Below are 16,745 nucleotides of genomic sequence, written 5' to 3'. Positions count from 1 at the left end.
CCTGAGCTATGTCGCCCCATCAGAGAAAAACTCTGAATGTGGGCATGTGCATGTGAAAGTTGGTTGGAGATTATAAGTCACATGACCATGCGGCTTTGGCAAATAACTCATGTGGGAAACTGGGATTTAAGGGTCAAGATATAAAAGGAGGACATGACAAGGAGGTGAGTCTGTTATAGGGTAGAAGTTGTGGGTTCTGAATCAGAACTGAAACCACAAGATGGACTGCCGGGAATCTATCCATTGCCTGCAATAATATTAAGATGGAAACTGTGGTGGTCATTGCACAAGGTATTAAGACAGGGGTGAAAGCCATTTTTAGCAAGCTTGACTGCGGTTTTATACACAAAAGTTCCAAAGGACTTCCACAATGCCATTAACAACCAATCACAACCAAGAAATTCTTTCTGGCCACTTGAGGAGGTTTTTCCATATTTTATTTGAAATCCTTGGTACCAAAACAAGTCAGACATTTCAAATTTATGATCAACTAAACACAGGGCCACTGACAGGGGTGGGGGGGGGATAACTGGGTATGTTGCCCAGGCCCTGAAGGAGGAGGGGGGGCCCAATGGTCAGGGAACTTGTGGTAAATATTATTGTCTTAGGCCCAGGATTAATATAATATTAAAATTTATATTATAATATTAAGATTTATTTTAGTTTTCTTTGTTAATAAATGGTAATACAAAAAATATTGAAAAACAACTAATTAAGCATATATGTCCAAGCAAGAAAATTTTAATGAGGCAAAAACTTGTGATGTATCCGACATACACAACAAAGTACCAACTACATCCAATAGAGCCATAGTGCAAACAATAAGATAAAATAGAGATGATATTCAGAACAACAATTTGGTAAATGAATAAAATGAAATCTCTCTCTGGCTCACCAAAGAAATTTTTGTCTCTCTCTCTCTCTCTCTCTTTCTTTCCCCTTCTTGCTCTCTCTCTCCCTCTGTCTTCCTGTCTTTGCTCGATTCCTCACAGGCAGAGGTTAAGTTTGATGCATCACTGGCTCCAAGGCAGAACGGAGAAGAGAGAAAGCTCTCGACTGACTCTAAATATCAGCCTTCTTCTACCTCTTTTATCTCGGCCCCATGGAACTATCTGCTGGCCTACACAATGCTTGATGTGAGCCCACACTTCATCCACATTCCAATGTTTAACTGTGTCCACTTTGCCAGTAATAAACAAGCGTGCACCACTTTCGAAAACCCTCATGAATGCACTTTGGGCCAAACTGACCTGGGATTTTCTCAAATATTATTCAAGATATATAAGAATATAAGAAAACAAAACACAAGCAGCAGCCACACAGTGCATAAAGTCCCATAGTAATCCATCATTAAGTCATCATAATCTCATCCACCCACATCTCCACCTCTCTACTGTACCTCTCTCCATACCTCCATCAGCATCAGCACCCACATTGCTGCACCCTCTCCATTTCCACCCCCCTGCATTCGACCACAATACCTGTCTCTTCAGAACCATCCATTCTCTCCCCTAACACCCTGCTCTCAACACCTCGCCGCAACGTGTTGATACGCAGTGTGACCTTGCCAGCTCATTTTCGTGTTCCGAAGGGAACGAGAAAATTCACAGCTGTTAAAGGAGCCCGTGGTAACAGGGCCTCTACCCTTGATTTCCCTGGGTAACCATATGGCATACAGGGCTTAAGAACGATTCCCCGGAGGGTACTACTGAAGTTCTGTACCAACGTCCCACACCGCACCTCAGCTGCCACTCCACGCTGCAAGGAAACAATTGCACCCGGACAACTCCTGTGAAAGCCTGTTTTTTTATTTTTTTTTCTTCCTTGGGAGTACCTGCATGATCGTATTTTCAGCACAGTGATAACAAATGGCTGGTTGTTTTGGTTGTGTCATGAACTTAAGCACTGAACTGATGTTCTATTGATGTTTACTGTACACTGCTTGCCTCTCTGTTGTGAACAAAACAAACTTTTCTGGAAACAGTGGGTGCTGTGCTACAAAATCCCCACCTCCTCTAGAGTACCTTTTTGGTTGGTTTAAGCTTACTTCATAGACTTTTTCGTTCAGCTAAAGCCCTTTTGTATTCAATTACTAACGTCATTTTTTACAGCACATCTCCAGGGAAACCAGGAAGAGCAAGGATACTGACTCCTCAACATCTAAGTCTATTTTTCTCACACAGTTCAGCTGAAATTGTAATTTACTGTTCACAACTAGATGTAACTAGATGTAACTATGACAATGATTACACTTAACTGTTACAAATCACTCTCCCTTTCTTAAGATAAGAATGTTTGAGTGTTGTTTTTTCGAGCAAGGATGCCATCATTACAGATTCATTCACTGGGCAACATTTCAGCTGTATTAGGCAGCCAACAGAAGCCTGGGGCTACACTGATGTCCAAGCTGGCCAATCAGAGCTCTGCAGGATGCCGAAGAGTTGCGTGAACATGCCAAAGGAAATACCAGGCCAAACCATCTGAAACAGGCAGGGAAATGGCATCAGTTCCCGTCAATTCTCTGGTCTGACCAGATCCAACCCACCCTGGAACAAAATATACAGCAGTTTTGACACGTTTTCAAGTTGAACAGTTTCAGAAATTGGACTGACACCTGTACCCACTGACAACCAGGACAGTGTAGATTGTGTGTGAGTGTTTCACAATTCACATTGTGCCACTTTCACCACCTCCACCAACTGGCAACTATTCCACCTGTACAAATATTCACCCATAGTAAATGTTTGCATTTCTATCATGGCTGGCTAATTAGCTAAAATGAAGGCGGTGCAACACACATTGACTCTCAGGTGTAAATAACAGATTGCTAAATGTATCTGGACCATATGTTTTATATACTGAAACAATAAAATCATGACAAATCGCATGTATCGCAGGTCAGTGTGTTTACCAGTTAATCAGCAATAAGATGGGAGAGATATTTTGCAAACACTGTTGGATATATTTGCGCAAAATATTCAGTAAAAGCTATTCACAGCTGAAAGGCATATATTCAGGAGTCTGTTTTTTTCTCACTTTTCTCAGAACATTAAATTAGTTAACAAGATTTATCTCAAAGGTATTGGATAGAGAGACAGCCAGCTAGCTGAAAAAGCCTGGCAAACACATTCGTTATTTTCATCATGCATTTGAAATAATTATGCTCTAAATCTGATATGCCGGTCTACACAGGGGGTGGCACAGTAGTGCAGTGAATAGCATTGCCAGCTCACAGCAAGAAGGCACCAAGGTCAAGGTCCTTTCTGTGTGGAGTTTGCATCTTCTCAAAGGCAAGCGGGTTAGCTGAATTGGAGAGTCTAAGCTGTTCATGTTGTCTGAATGTGTGTGAATAATGTGTGGGAAATCAATCGGTGACCTGTCCAAGATGTACAGTATTTCTCGCTTTCATCCACTGTATGCAGGAATAGGCTCTCTCAACCCTCAACCCTGACCAAGAGTAAGCGATTTTGAAAATAGATAGATGGATGGTGTATACTGATTTCACGCAGGCTATTGGACTAGGTGCTTGTTTTTAAGCACGTTCAAAACAAGCAGAAGAATTGGAGCTTAATTTTAAAGTAAATAAATGTTGATATTTGGGCAGTGTGCCTGGTGGGTGGTTCCATGTGTTGATTAAATACAGGTTTCTCAGTCCGGGGTCTCACTGGGGGAGGAGAACGCATCTGTGAGCTTTCCCTGCCCTGCCCCCTCCCCCGGATGTGTCTGACTGCAGCCCCCCTCACCGAATGTGTGTCTGGAGGCTGACCAAAGAGAGACTGTAACTTTGGAGATGCCTGTGGGGGTGCGCTGCATGCCAACACAAGCCCACCCAGCTGAGACTCCCTTCCTAGCACCTGGCGCTGGCATGCCATCTGTCAGCGAGCCACCCGCGCACACAGATCCCCAGCCACTCAGGCCAGGATTGTGGGCTAGTCGGGCTCGGTTCTGCAATACACCGCCGCTAGGGAATGACCAGCCTGATTGAGTTCCACTTTGTAATCCATTACCGGAGAATCGCGAGCGTCTCAGCTAATTGCACTATTTGTTTTGCGCCAAATTCTCTCTTTTTTCTGATCATGGTAAATTGTTCTCTGCTGGCAGAAAAAAATATAGATTTGATGTGGTGCATTCGCAGAAGTCTGAAGATTTTTATATCAGTCAGGGTATGGGAACACACTATGGATTTCAGACGTTAATGAAGACCTATGCTTTTGTTGATCACATTAAGTATTACAGTACTATGCCTATATTATCATAACATATAAAATCAAATATTTTTTTTCCAAACAATATGTAGACATGAAAACTGTCACTTACTCTCACATGTTAACCCTAATACACGTACATGCACACTCACACCCACACACAAACACACACACACACACACACACACACACACAGTAGGGTGAGCAGCTGCCCTTGCCTCCTCTGGAGACAGTGATTAGTGCAGGGATCCGCAGGTGTGGAAAAGGAATTGTGAGGAAGCACCTTCTGGTGTGGCTGTCTGGTAACCAGTGTGGGTCTGGAGTGATGGAGAGGCAGAGCTGTCCCTAGATTTTTGGGGGCCATAAGCAAAAAATAATTTGGGGGCCCCTCCGATACATGGGAAAAGGTGGGGCACTAACCTCAGTGCATGATCTATCTACTGATAGGGATGACTCTGTGGAGAGGTGTTTTAGCAGTAAACAGTCCTGTGTAGAACAAAATATGTTTTTGGCATGGCCTAGATCTTTACTTTGATTTCCTCCATGTAGTATATGCCAGGATAACATTAGAATATAGCACAGCTCTGTTTTTCTGTAACAAAAACGTGTTATTATTATTATTATTATTATTATTATTATTATTATTATTATCATCCATGTATACAGATGGATATAATTCAGTTTAAGTTTCCTACTGGAACATACAACAGCAGTGATTTTTTCTAACCATTTCACCCCCCCCCCACCATCCCCCCAACCCTGCACTCAGTCCCCCCCGACCCCTTCCATTAATCATATCTTGCCCCCTCCCCTCTTTAACTTCTTCCCATTTATCGCTCTCCATCATCTATCCTCCATATTGTGGCTCTTTGGCTACTGTGGTGGTGCTGGAATGGTGTCAGAGTTTGTGCTTGTGGCATTTAGCTAATGCTCACCACGTCCAGGGGAGGAAGGGAAAAAAACAAACACCAAATGCTTTTCCATATGTACACTCAATAGAGTGCTTGGGTTGGGGGATAAAGGCATACCCACAGATTCACTGGCCATATTTTTTTTTGTGCGCGAGTATTTTCTGATGAATGAGGAGTGACTGATTTCCAGAGAAGGTGGCAGGTGACAGGCACAACTTAAATTTAAATGTGGCAAATTAAATTTGATACATTATTCATAGAAAAAAAAAATCAATTACTGGTAATGCTTATTCATATACTCATAATGTGCATTAATAATGTAAATATATTAATACTTAATACTTTTAATTTAATTTGCCCTTATTGCAGTTTATAAAATATTTATTGTGTTCTGTAATGCAATTCCCACTTTAATACGAGCTGCTACTTGTTACATATACAGAGAGACATCCGTCACCTTGCTGCCTGGTCATCTGTGAGTGGACCTTCCAATCAGAAAGCCACACCTGTCAGTTTGCTGAATACCCACCAAGCATTACCAGCTGTCAACCACTGGACATGTCACTGCAGCCGAGGGGCTGTCCTCCTGAAACAAGGCTCCGCGCTTGCCAGCAGTGACACAATGATGTAGAGTGATGGCAAGGAAAGGGAGAAGCTAGGCTTCATGACCCCAAATGGCTCAGTCAGCAAATGCATATGACCTCAGGCTTTGCCCTGAAATCTCACACTTGAGCGGATATAAGGTTTGGACGTACCATTAGCCAGCAATGGCTGGGAGACTACATTGGTGAGACATAATTGGTATCATCACAACAAGAGCAGGGTGACATTAACGTAGACAAGGTAACTCATGTTACTGCCACTTTAGCATATCCTAGCAATTCAGCAGGTAACCACATGCTGCCAGTTGTCATCAGTGAGAGATATGCCTTTTCTCCAATTGCTGGTAGTACTCCAGAAGTACTACATGACATGTAAAGTCTAAAATAGTCACTGGATTGGAGGTGACTCCCTCTGAGGAGTGCATGGGTTTCCTTCACAGCACTTCTCCTCCAATTCTCCACTTCTCCAAAAATTTGGTTCATTTCGCACCAATCCACATTTCGGACAATTCCATTAAACACCGGCCCACTTTGATATTTGGATAGGAAGGAAGTGGTGTCATCGCCACTCCCTGCTCCCTGCTTTTTAGCTTCAGGTGCTGCTGCTCGCAAAGCCTTAGAGGAAGGGGAGTGCGAGAGCTCGGGGGGAAACGCATTAGACCCGTTCACACGTGAGCAGCAGGTACATATGGGTACAAAGCCTCGCTAATGGCTTTCCCTGGCTTCTCTGACACTAGCCACAGCACTGGCCTGACAATCAACCCGCTGGAAAAAGCCATTATAGCCGCGGAGGCAAATCTACCAGGAGATTGTTTAAAGAAGGTGCCATCGCCCTTCTGACATGGTGGTAATGATTGCAAAGGTCGTGCGTTGAGGTGGAAGATTCCATACAGAAATTGGAGGATTTTCTCAGAAATGTTTTAAATTCCTGAGCAAGGAGCCTTTGTCTATGTGTGTGTGTATGTGTGTGATGGCATACGTACAGTGAATGCACGTGAGTTTGTATGCCAGAAGGTGAGTGTGCGTTTGTATGTGCACATATGTGTATGTGCACAGGGTTTGGTTTATGAGTGTTTGAAAGGTGGAGGGATTCCCAGGGTAATAATTGCAACATATTGTGTATGCCCACGCACCTTAATAACAGTAGCCAGGCTTTCTGGCGCTGGCCACTGATCAATAGCATCACTCTGAGTCTTCACTGTGTTACACCTGAGGGGCTTTATTAGTCAAGTCCTCAAAGTCCCCTTTTCACCGCTGAGCTCTCTGTTTTCACATAATAAACAAACCAAGGAAAGGGACGCATTTACTGATTCCATTCATCATCCGTTCATGCTCATTGTCATAGATGTGCGATTTAGAGGGAGCTGGACTATTGTCAGAGAAGTGCTGCTGCAGTTTTTTTTTGCTTATATATATATATATATGTAGAGAGAGAGAGAGAGAGAGAGAGAGAGATCCATTTAAAATGATGATCTGTTTCACAGCATGAAAACCATTAATTTGGAGTGCACACACAGCAAATACATATTTTCTTTTTAATGGTCATGTCATACTGACATACACCATATATTGAGTACACCAAACCAGTTCAAAATCATTTATAATTATATACGCTCTGTTTTGTTTCATGTTCCCAGCTTTCCAAAGATCTTTGCCAATTACAATTCAGCAACAATATGGGAGAAGAGAGGTCCAAGAAATCTACAGTAGATGTAAATGTTTGATGAGTGCTCCAGTCTTGAGCTTGAGACTGATTACCACTAACAAAACCTAGCTTGTAAACAAAACAAGGACCGCGATTGAAATTCAGCTTGCACATGCACAAAAGAAAACTCCAGAAACCTGAAAACGACGGGGTTGTTCCAGTATGTATACACCATGACCTATGGGGCATATTTCCATTTCACATGAGACAAGTTGCTCTGACTCAGGCTGACAGGCTGAAAGGGGCCAGGATTATGTTATGTGTCAGCTGATATTTCTGTGTGAGATTCATGTGGGACCGAAAAGAAAACCTTCACTGTACACGGTAGCTTGGCACCAAGATGCAAATCCGATGGGATTACTAGAAAGGCACAGGCCACCGCTAATATCCACACATCTATGAGAACATGGTGTCCCCTAGGCAACTCCATTCAGAAACAGAAACTTTCCATCCAAATTCATAACATGATGGAAGGTAAATCGCATTTGCAGGCTTCAAACATACTTAGGCTTCCATACTCCCTCACCTCAATGCACACCGCACTTTAATGTCCAAAGATCTTACCATCACTATAAAAAATTGAACTTGAACATATGCTACATGGTCGAAGCCATTTCATTACTGATCGCACAGTATACACCAGCCGTGGAGTGGTATGCAGGAACATTGTATTTGCATGCAACTTTATTTGTGTTAACATGCCAAGGGACTGCAGGTAAAAAGATTTTTTTAGCTAATTCTGACACGGTACATGAATTTTGTCATGATTTATGTAAAAAAAAAATAGTTCAGGATTCCCTAAAATTAGTTTAGGAATGGGAAAAATGAACAAAATAAAATAAATGAATGTTTGGTGTTGGATTTTTGTACCAAAATAAAAACGGACATGTATGTGTGTTACAATTGATTTTGTCAGTGTGTATGAAATGTGGAACAGGCAATGCTGAGATTGTTCCAAAATCATAATCCACAAGTCAGGGGCTCATCGTGGCACCCCTAATTCAAAGAAATGGAACAGCTTATTGCTGGATTTCTAAAAGCCAAGTATCAAATTCTCAGGCCTATGTTCCCTATCTGCGCCTCTTGTTAATGATTGGGGCTTTGCAGCTGCACTGGAATGGGGCCTTCCGCCTTGATTAGAGACAGATGCAATTGTAGGACATGGACAGAGGTCAGTTACACTCTCTCTCTCTCTCTCTCTCTCTCTATATATATATATATATATATATATATATAGGCCCATACGATAGAGGTTGATCTTTAGAAGTATCTGTAATGACTTGTGGGGTAGTTATCGCTGCACTCATGACAGGGTGAGAAGCATCTCATTGGGTCTGATCTCTGTGCAAGACAGGGATAACTACTGGTATATGTAAGTGCCCAGTCTGCTAGAATAATTCTATTTTAAGCACCTCCGCTCTCCTTCAAAAAAATATTACTCCAGAAAACTCCACAATGTAGAGTTAAGACTTTTTAGATTTTGCTGACAGTATTTTTTCAGGTAAATTAATGTTTCACATCAAACTCCTATATTCTTATATTTTCAATGGCAATGTTCACAGTTCCCATTAAGGGAACTTTAAGTTCTGCTTAAAAGGTCTAAGGAACATCATTCCTCATTCCCTTGTAGGCGTAGCTAGCAGATACATATTAACGCTTTCACATTTCAGAGAAAGAAGTTAATAAATACGCTTAAAAGGCAGTATCTAGTCCATAATTCCATTCCACAAAGTAAAAACCAAAACCAACACTCCCTTGAAAATAAATATCTCCAAACAAACAAACCGTGCAGTGACAGACGGCCCCTAATGGACATCCCATAGTTTACGTGTCCTAAAATGAAGCGTAATGCACGGCTGATTAAGCCCGGTGAGATTGCCTGTCCATCATAAGGTTCCCTGTGCCTCCCCTTTTTTCTGACACACGAGGGACGAGTCCCAGGCCTGGCATCTGCGTTTCTCTTCATTACAGCACAGGGCTCCGGGCTCTGGCTATTTCTCTTGCTCACAGCGTCGCACCATAACCCATGTGTTTATTTATCACCAGATGCTCCAGAGCTTGTCGTGAAGCACATGACAACATGGCGGGGGTACGGTTGGGGGGGCTCATGGGAGTGGGGGGGGATGCGCTTTGGGGAGACCGCTCAGAATTTCAATGATGTCCATGTTTGCTCCTGCCTGAGAGGGAACTCTGGCCTGTGAGAGACAGGAGGGAAATTACACTAGTGTGTGATAGAAATCTGGAGAAGAGGAAAATATCAAGTGTGTGATGAAAAAAAAAAAAAGGGTGTGGCGAGCAATTGAGATGCCCTATCACATTCTGTGCCTGTGTGCGGGTGTGTGCGTGTGTGCGTGCGCACGTGTGTGTGTGTGTGTGTGTGCTGGTCCTCAAGAAGTAAGTTAGCTCAGTTCAGTTAAACCCTCACCTTTGCAAACAGGACCAAATCCATAAATCCCATAGTCATGCTTTACATTAAGTATAATTAGAAGCAATGTTTTTACAGCAAATATGTTGTCATCATGGATGTGACATTGCTGCTTTAGCCAGGTTTCCAAAAACACTGCAGTCCTGTCCTGACATTCAATTCACAGCTGACACAGTGACAGAGAGATTGAATGCACGTGGGACCATACAGTATATTCACCCTATGTTACCCATCATACACATCTGCATTTGTTTATAAATGCTTTATAACTTAGTAATACCCTGTTCATGAAGGTGTTATGCATCATTTATAAAGGCGTGTGAGGCCCTACTGTCTGCTTGTTGTGGATAATACAGATACAGGTCATTTAATCTTATTCCATTACATTGCCTCGGTGTTTGAAGAAGCTCTACCTCCCTCCACCCCTCTCCTCCTACTCAGGGATCATGTCTGGACTCTTCAAAAAAGCGTAAGTGTGTTTACAAATGGACAGATCAAACTGCTTGCTTTTATGTGCAGAGTGTGCTGACAGGTTTTGTAAAGAACAAAAAACAAACAAAAAAACATTGTGGTGGGGGAAGGGGCTAGAGTACACAGACCCATTGGGCATTGTTCTTGAAAAAATGTATCACGTGAGAGTTAAATCGAAGCACTCTAGTCTGCGCAGCACCCAATAGTCTTTTTCTTTATTTATAGCCCTAGCTGTGTCCCAAACCACACAGTTCTATGCTCTGAACACACATAGTGAGTACACAGCCATCTTCAGTGCAAAATTCAATTATTCTTCGCAATAAATCGTACAAGAATAAATTTTCAATGTAATGCCCGGTGACAATCAGCAAGCATCCACACCGGAGATCTTCTTACTAGTACAATTCATGCATTCACAGGTTTATAAACATGTAATCCAGCATAATTTCTGCTCATATCATGTTTTGTTAGAGCTAACTCTGTAATTTAGTTATCCAAGTTATGTAAATTAGTTATCTAGTTATCTTAGCTTGCGAGTAAGTAGCCATAACGTTAGTTTTTGTGTGTAATCTGTATATTTAAAACTGACTCGTAGTAGATTAGAACTGAAACATATGTCAAGAGGATAAAAGGCCATGATGGGTTGGTACAGTAATTCTCATTGCCCATTGTCTTTCATTTTCAAGTACATGCCACCCCAGAAGAAGCACAGAAACAAATATTACTGGCTCCTGATTATCGTCTGGGGTACAGCAGTTATACATATACCAAAGCCAGCAGGCATTTTAGCTTTGCCCAGAACCTGAAAAGAAGCTGATTTCTGAAGAGACGGAAACTGGCTTGTATCTGTGCCATACGTGTCACTGCATCCCTCTTTATTGCATGATATACCGAATGCTTGTGATTATGCAAATTCATCAATTCAATGATAGGCAATACACACAGTCTCTACTCCTACCTTCTTGGCTGCAAGCTCTAAATCTTGGGCATAGACATGAAAGGCGCTTGAGTCCACTTACATTAATTGGGGAGAGAGGCAAAAATAAGATATGATGCTGATTTGAGTTAAAACAGCAATTTATGTTACTGCGGAGAGTCAAGCATTTCCAACAAGAGTTTTATTTAGTAAATTTATCTATTAAATTTTATGTTTTCCAAATCCATTTATATCCATTTTAAATTTTCTTCTGGAGACAGAGGTATAAACTGTTCCGTGCTCTTTCCGGTATGAGCATGAAAGGCACAAAGATCTTGATCTGGCTCTGTACTCTGTTTGTAAACAAACATACAGTATGTGGTTACAGTGCAGATTCACAGCCTTTATTTAACCCCTTCATGCAAGTCCCCTCATGGCCAGCACACCAGTGTGCTGAGATTTCTCAGCTCAGACATTTAGTGCTCCTGCAACCAAACTGTGAGCAGTAAATTTGTAAATGTAACAGAACACAAGTGGCCTAATACTTTTGGCCTGTACCACATATATATAGTGCCCTCCATAATGTATTTTTTTCGCCTTGATTTGGTTCTGTACTCCATAATTTGTAATCAGTACACATGTGGTTAAAATTTTCCTTGCCTTGGGAACATCTTGTCTCACTCTCTGGTAATGCTGCACAGAAGAATAGGATGACATTATCTTCTGGAAAGATAAATAAGCTCTCAGATACAAGACTGTTTTTGGAAAGATAAATAAGCTCTCAGATACAATACTGTTTTTGAAAGGTCATATTTCAAATTGTAGACTGAAATTGTCTCAGGTTTTACGTGGTTAAACTCAAGGGAGGAAGACACAAGGCCACATTGGTATCACAAACAAAATCACAGTGAAATTATTTATAGATAATTTTATATGGAAGTCAGGCTTTAGGGAAAGCAACATGGTGTGCCTGAAACAAGCTTTGTGCTTCACACAGGTGAAATAACTCCAAGGAAAGTTTGCCTTCACACTCAATAAAGTTTAATTGTTCATGCCACATTTCCCCCAATTCTGAACATAGCTATTACTTTTTGTAATCTTTATTCTGACACTGTTGGGGTTTCACCGAATGACATGACTTGACCTGAATAAGCAATACCTTGCAGGCAAAGCATTTAAAGGGGGTATGCATGCCCTTCTTTCCCCTGAACTATTAGAAGCAGGGAGCATTGGTTTGGACTGGATTTCCTTCCAGACTGTGGGGGTGCATTACTGTTCTAAAGACAAGTGCTTCAGCTGAATGCTATATATAGCTTTAATCAAACTATATTTTAAATATTTTATATGCAATTATTTTGAAAGCAATTGATAGCAACAATACCAGGTACACATGGTATAGGAAGCAAAATAAAATACTAAAATAATGATAATGAAACAATACCATACACACTCTCTCTCTCTCACACACACACACACACACACACACACACACACACACACACACATTTGTTAACACATTTGTGTGCTACTGTATCAGCCTTATGCGGCATGGTGTGAAACAAATTTCTTTAAAAAAAAGTTTTAAAAAGAAGAATTTGGGGAATCCCTGACCTGCATCTTAAATGTAATGTGACTTTGCAGGTACCTACAGTATGGCTTTCGCTGCTCAGAAGCACCCAGTTACCTCCCAGGAGTCACATGAGGGGTTGTGGCATTGAAGAGCTACATCAGTTGCTATGCTGGATCAGGAAGCACATTCATTAGCAGAGAAAAAAAAGCGGTTCTCTCATATATCCAAGAGACCAAAGACTCTAAGATAAAGACAGGCCTGGGATTGTTCTTCTGTACTCATTACACACTGAATTCTTCATATTTCTGTAAAACTTTATTGGTGTTAAAATGGGTTTCACAGTTTCCTTTTCCTTCGGATTTCGTGATCTGTAACGTAACTGGTTCTGATAAAAGATTGCAACGTTAATCTGGATCACCGTAAACAGATGCTATTTTGCACACTGTTTCACAAACCAAAATCAATCAATGAAACCACCAGGTTAACTACAGGATGATACATATTTTAACACCAAAATATAACACTAAACCATCGGCACAACGTGTTAAATGTTCTTCATTAAGTAAGACTACAAATTAGTAATATATAATATGAGCATGTAACATTATCATATCAACACGGTAAAACAGCTGTTGTATAACTATCCAAAAATAAATCATTAATATCCTGTTAAAACCTTTGGTTGCCATTATTAAGTAATAACTGAAAAAAAATATTGCCTGCTCAATGGGTTTCTTTATGATTAGGGTGTTACAGTATCTTGTTCCTAGTTGACTGAATTATAGGTTTTTATAACTGGTTGAAGGAAAACTGTAAGCTCTAGATTCTAATGTATTTTTTCTAGCTCCATCTGCTGGCTATAAGTATTTACAATACTGCTGAGTAAAAGCACAGGGAAGCCTCAGCTGCAATTCCACCTTTTCTTAAATGCCCAGGTACCCCTGGCTCTACCACAAAATCTCCATAGAGATATTCAAGAGGAAATCAAGACAGCAGGAAGTTTTTTCTTCTTCCCATCACACCAGCCTCCCCCCACACCACCCCAAGCCTGTATTCTCCCTCCAGAAATAGAGCAGTCACTGAAATCACTGCCCCCCACCCATTGAGAGAGAGAGAGAGAGATGATTACTCTTCATCTGGGCTCCCATTCCCCCTGAAGCTGGAGGAGAGGAGTCAAGGTGTGCGAGGATGCATGCTGCAGTTACCTTGATTAGGTGAGAGAAGCCTTTGCGAGCTCAATTGAGCACTCACAAGACAATCTCCCCTGCCATTATGGAGGGGGCAGTGGACCTCTTTTCATGATTTCATATGAAGAGAGACTCATCCTGGGCTGACCCCACAGTGACGAGACAGGGATTACATGCCCGGGGGCCAGTCCTGGACCGCTGGATATCTTTCATCATATTTTTGCAGAGACCATTAGCGGTTGTAATATATTATTCTTTAAAATGATTTTTAAATCTATGCAGTATGCTAAAATGAATGTTTTAGAACTAAAAGGAAGAGCATGGCTTGACTTAATTGAAAGTACATTCAATCATTAACATGAAAAAAAAACGTGATAAAATACAATATAACTTGCTACATAAAATTGGCATACTATAAACCGGTTGTAGTTTAATTTGCGCTAATCTGCAAGTAGGAATTCCTCAAACTGCTATTGCCAAGATTAACGTAGGAGACACGTCTTCTAATTGATTACCTACAGGGCTGGGACAGGGAGGCAAGGGTGATTAATTATACATGTTTCAGCTATGATTAAAAGCAGAATTGCAGTCATGCGATGAATGTGTCACTCATACTTAGCAAAGTGCAGTTGCCGCACATGGCATCTGCCTATTTGCGGTGTACATTAATGGAGGCCGATGACAAAGAAATAATATTTGCTTAAGTCACATAAATCATTCTGAAATTACAGTCACGAGACATAAATCTTATCGCCCTCTTTCAAATCTAGATAGGAATGGGGAAAAGACCTAAAACCATGTCCCTCCTGAAATCGGAAAACAATGTAGATTACACTTGATATACATGAAGCATTACATCTGGAGCTATGCCCTAAATCTAAAGGGAAACACTTTAATTACTTGCTATGTTAAGGGATTTAAAACATAAAAATGATTTCCCTTGTTCAATGTTTCATAATAGGCATGCATCCAAACAGATATTTTTCAATAACATTTCATAAATAATACAGGCTCAAGAGACATAAATAAAATTGTATTATTAATTTATTAATTCAAGGTTAATAACATGTCAACAAGTTTCTTGCTAAGTTAATAAGTCTATCATGCCAGTGAGTTCTGTGAAGATCATCATAGTTATATATTTATGGTTTTGCCATTCTTGTTTATATGTTAATCTTGTTTATTTTTTGTTTGGTTTTAGTTTTGTTTATTTACGCATTCCAGAAAGACAAATGTGTTATGCTCCTGCAAGTCTGTAGGCAACACTGGACATAGGGTTGTCTCTTACAACTCCCATAGTGGGCATTGCATCATTCGTTATGACTCTTATAGCTAGGACATTATATGGTATAGCATCTCTCAACTCTTATAGCGGACATTGTTTTGTGTGTTACAGCTCTAATAATGTGAATTGCATCATGTGTTACAGCCATTATGGAGGGCACTGGGCTGCGTGTTACAGCTTTTATAGTGGGCATTGCATCATATGTTATAGCTCCCAGCTCTTAATCTGGGCATTGCATAGTTCATTGTGGCGCTCACTCCTCCTAGATGCATCCACAGTTTATTGCCGTTGCGTTTTCTCCCCCTCCCACGCTCTGCGGAGCCACGAGACGGATGACTGTGAATACAAATGCAATTCGTCTGCAGTGCACGGGGCTGAAGCTCACTGCCAGCCTCTTTCCAAAACCTGGAACCCAGCTCCAACAACCCACCCCCCCACCCCCCCCCCACCCCTTTCCCCAGCCCCTTAGATTCTCCATATGTCTGTTTCTCCTCCTTTTAACCGTCTCTCTATTCAGATTGTAATGACAGACAGCCGCCCAACAGAGACGGCAGTAGAGGAGTCTGCGCAGCCCTTTTTCTATAGGTGGTCAAGGACGCCGGCCCTCCACTGTAAAACGCCGGCAGTCGTCTGCCTTTGACATTGAAATGAGCGAAACTCCCTTTAAGTTTCGCTTTGTTCTGCTTTGCTAAAAGCGACTCTGAATTTGAAATGTGCCAATCCCCACATGCGAAGCGACTGTGCAAATCAGTCGACGAGATGCCTCACAAATCAGATTTACAGACAGTCAGCTGGATTTTAATCAGATTGGAGTTCTCCGTTTCACCCAGCGCCCCCTGGACATGAAAAGCCCCCACCAGGGGCCAACAGCCGGCGGAGTTTACCCCTCGCGGTGCACCGCGCTCCGTCCCGGCAAAACAGTGCCGCCGGCGCTCGGGGAACGAGGCGAATCCCTGGAGGGGGTCAGTCCGGTCACTGTCAGCCATCATCGGCCTTTTCATTTCCTAATTGCTGCCACGTTTCCAGCCTTTATCACTTAATTAAGCACCATCCAGCATTTCAATTTAAAATGCAATCATGTGCACGGCTGGGAGAGGCTTTAACCCCACAGGCACTGAGACACTCCTCCAGGCACTCGGCCTGCATTAAAAACCCTGCCTGCCAAGAGAGCTCTGTCAGGTGGATCAGAAATCTATTGTCTCATAACCGGCACTGTATAAACAATGAACCCGAACAGAGTCGCGTGAATAAGGTCGCGCGTGACCTGAGCGTGTCTGCCTCGCTCGCGTTCTTGTACACTTCCAGATTGGAAGCAACCACTGCACTGTGATTAATCAGACCTTTTGAGACGATATATGAGATGACGGGGTCACTCTGACTTGCGTTCCCACTGTAATGAAAACCCAATCGCACACGGGAAATGAAGTCAGCTAAGAATGGGCAGCTAAGAATGATGCTTTTTCCCCAG

At 41.8% G+C, this 16,745-nt stretch overlaps 1 long non-coding RNA gene across 3 annotated transcripts in view; it reads right to left on the bottom strand.

Annotated features, from left to right (window-relative positions):
* LOC118231989 overlaps positions 1 to 16,745 on the bottom strand; it is a 42,757-nt gene that overhangs the window by 2,191 nt on the left and 23,821 nt on the right. The window lies entirely within an intron of this gene.

This window comes from Anguilla anguilla, chromosome 7 (genome assembly GCF_013347855.1).
Source record: "Anguilla anguilla isolate fAngAng1 chromosome 7, fAngAng1.pri, whole genome shotgun sequence".
In the NCBI taxonomy this organism is placed as follows: domain Eukaryota; kingdom Metazoa; phylum Chordata; class Actinopteri; order Anguilliformes; family Anguillidae; genus Anguilla; species Anguilla anguilla.
This window is presented reverse-complemented; position numbering and strand designations above follow the sequence as displayed.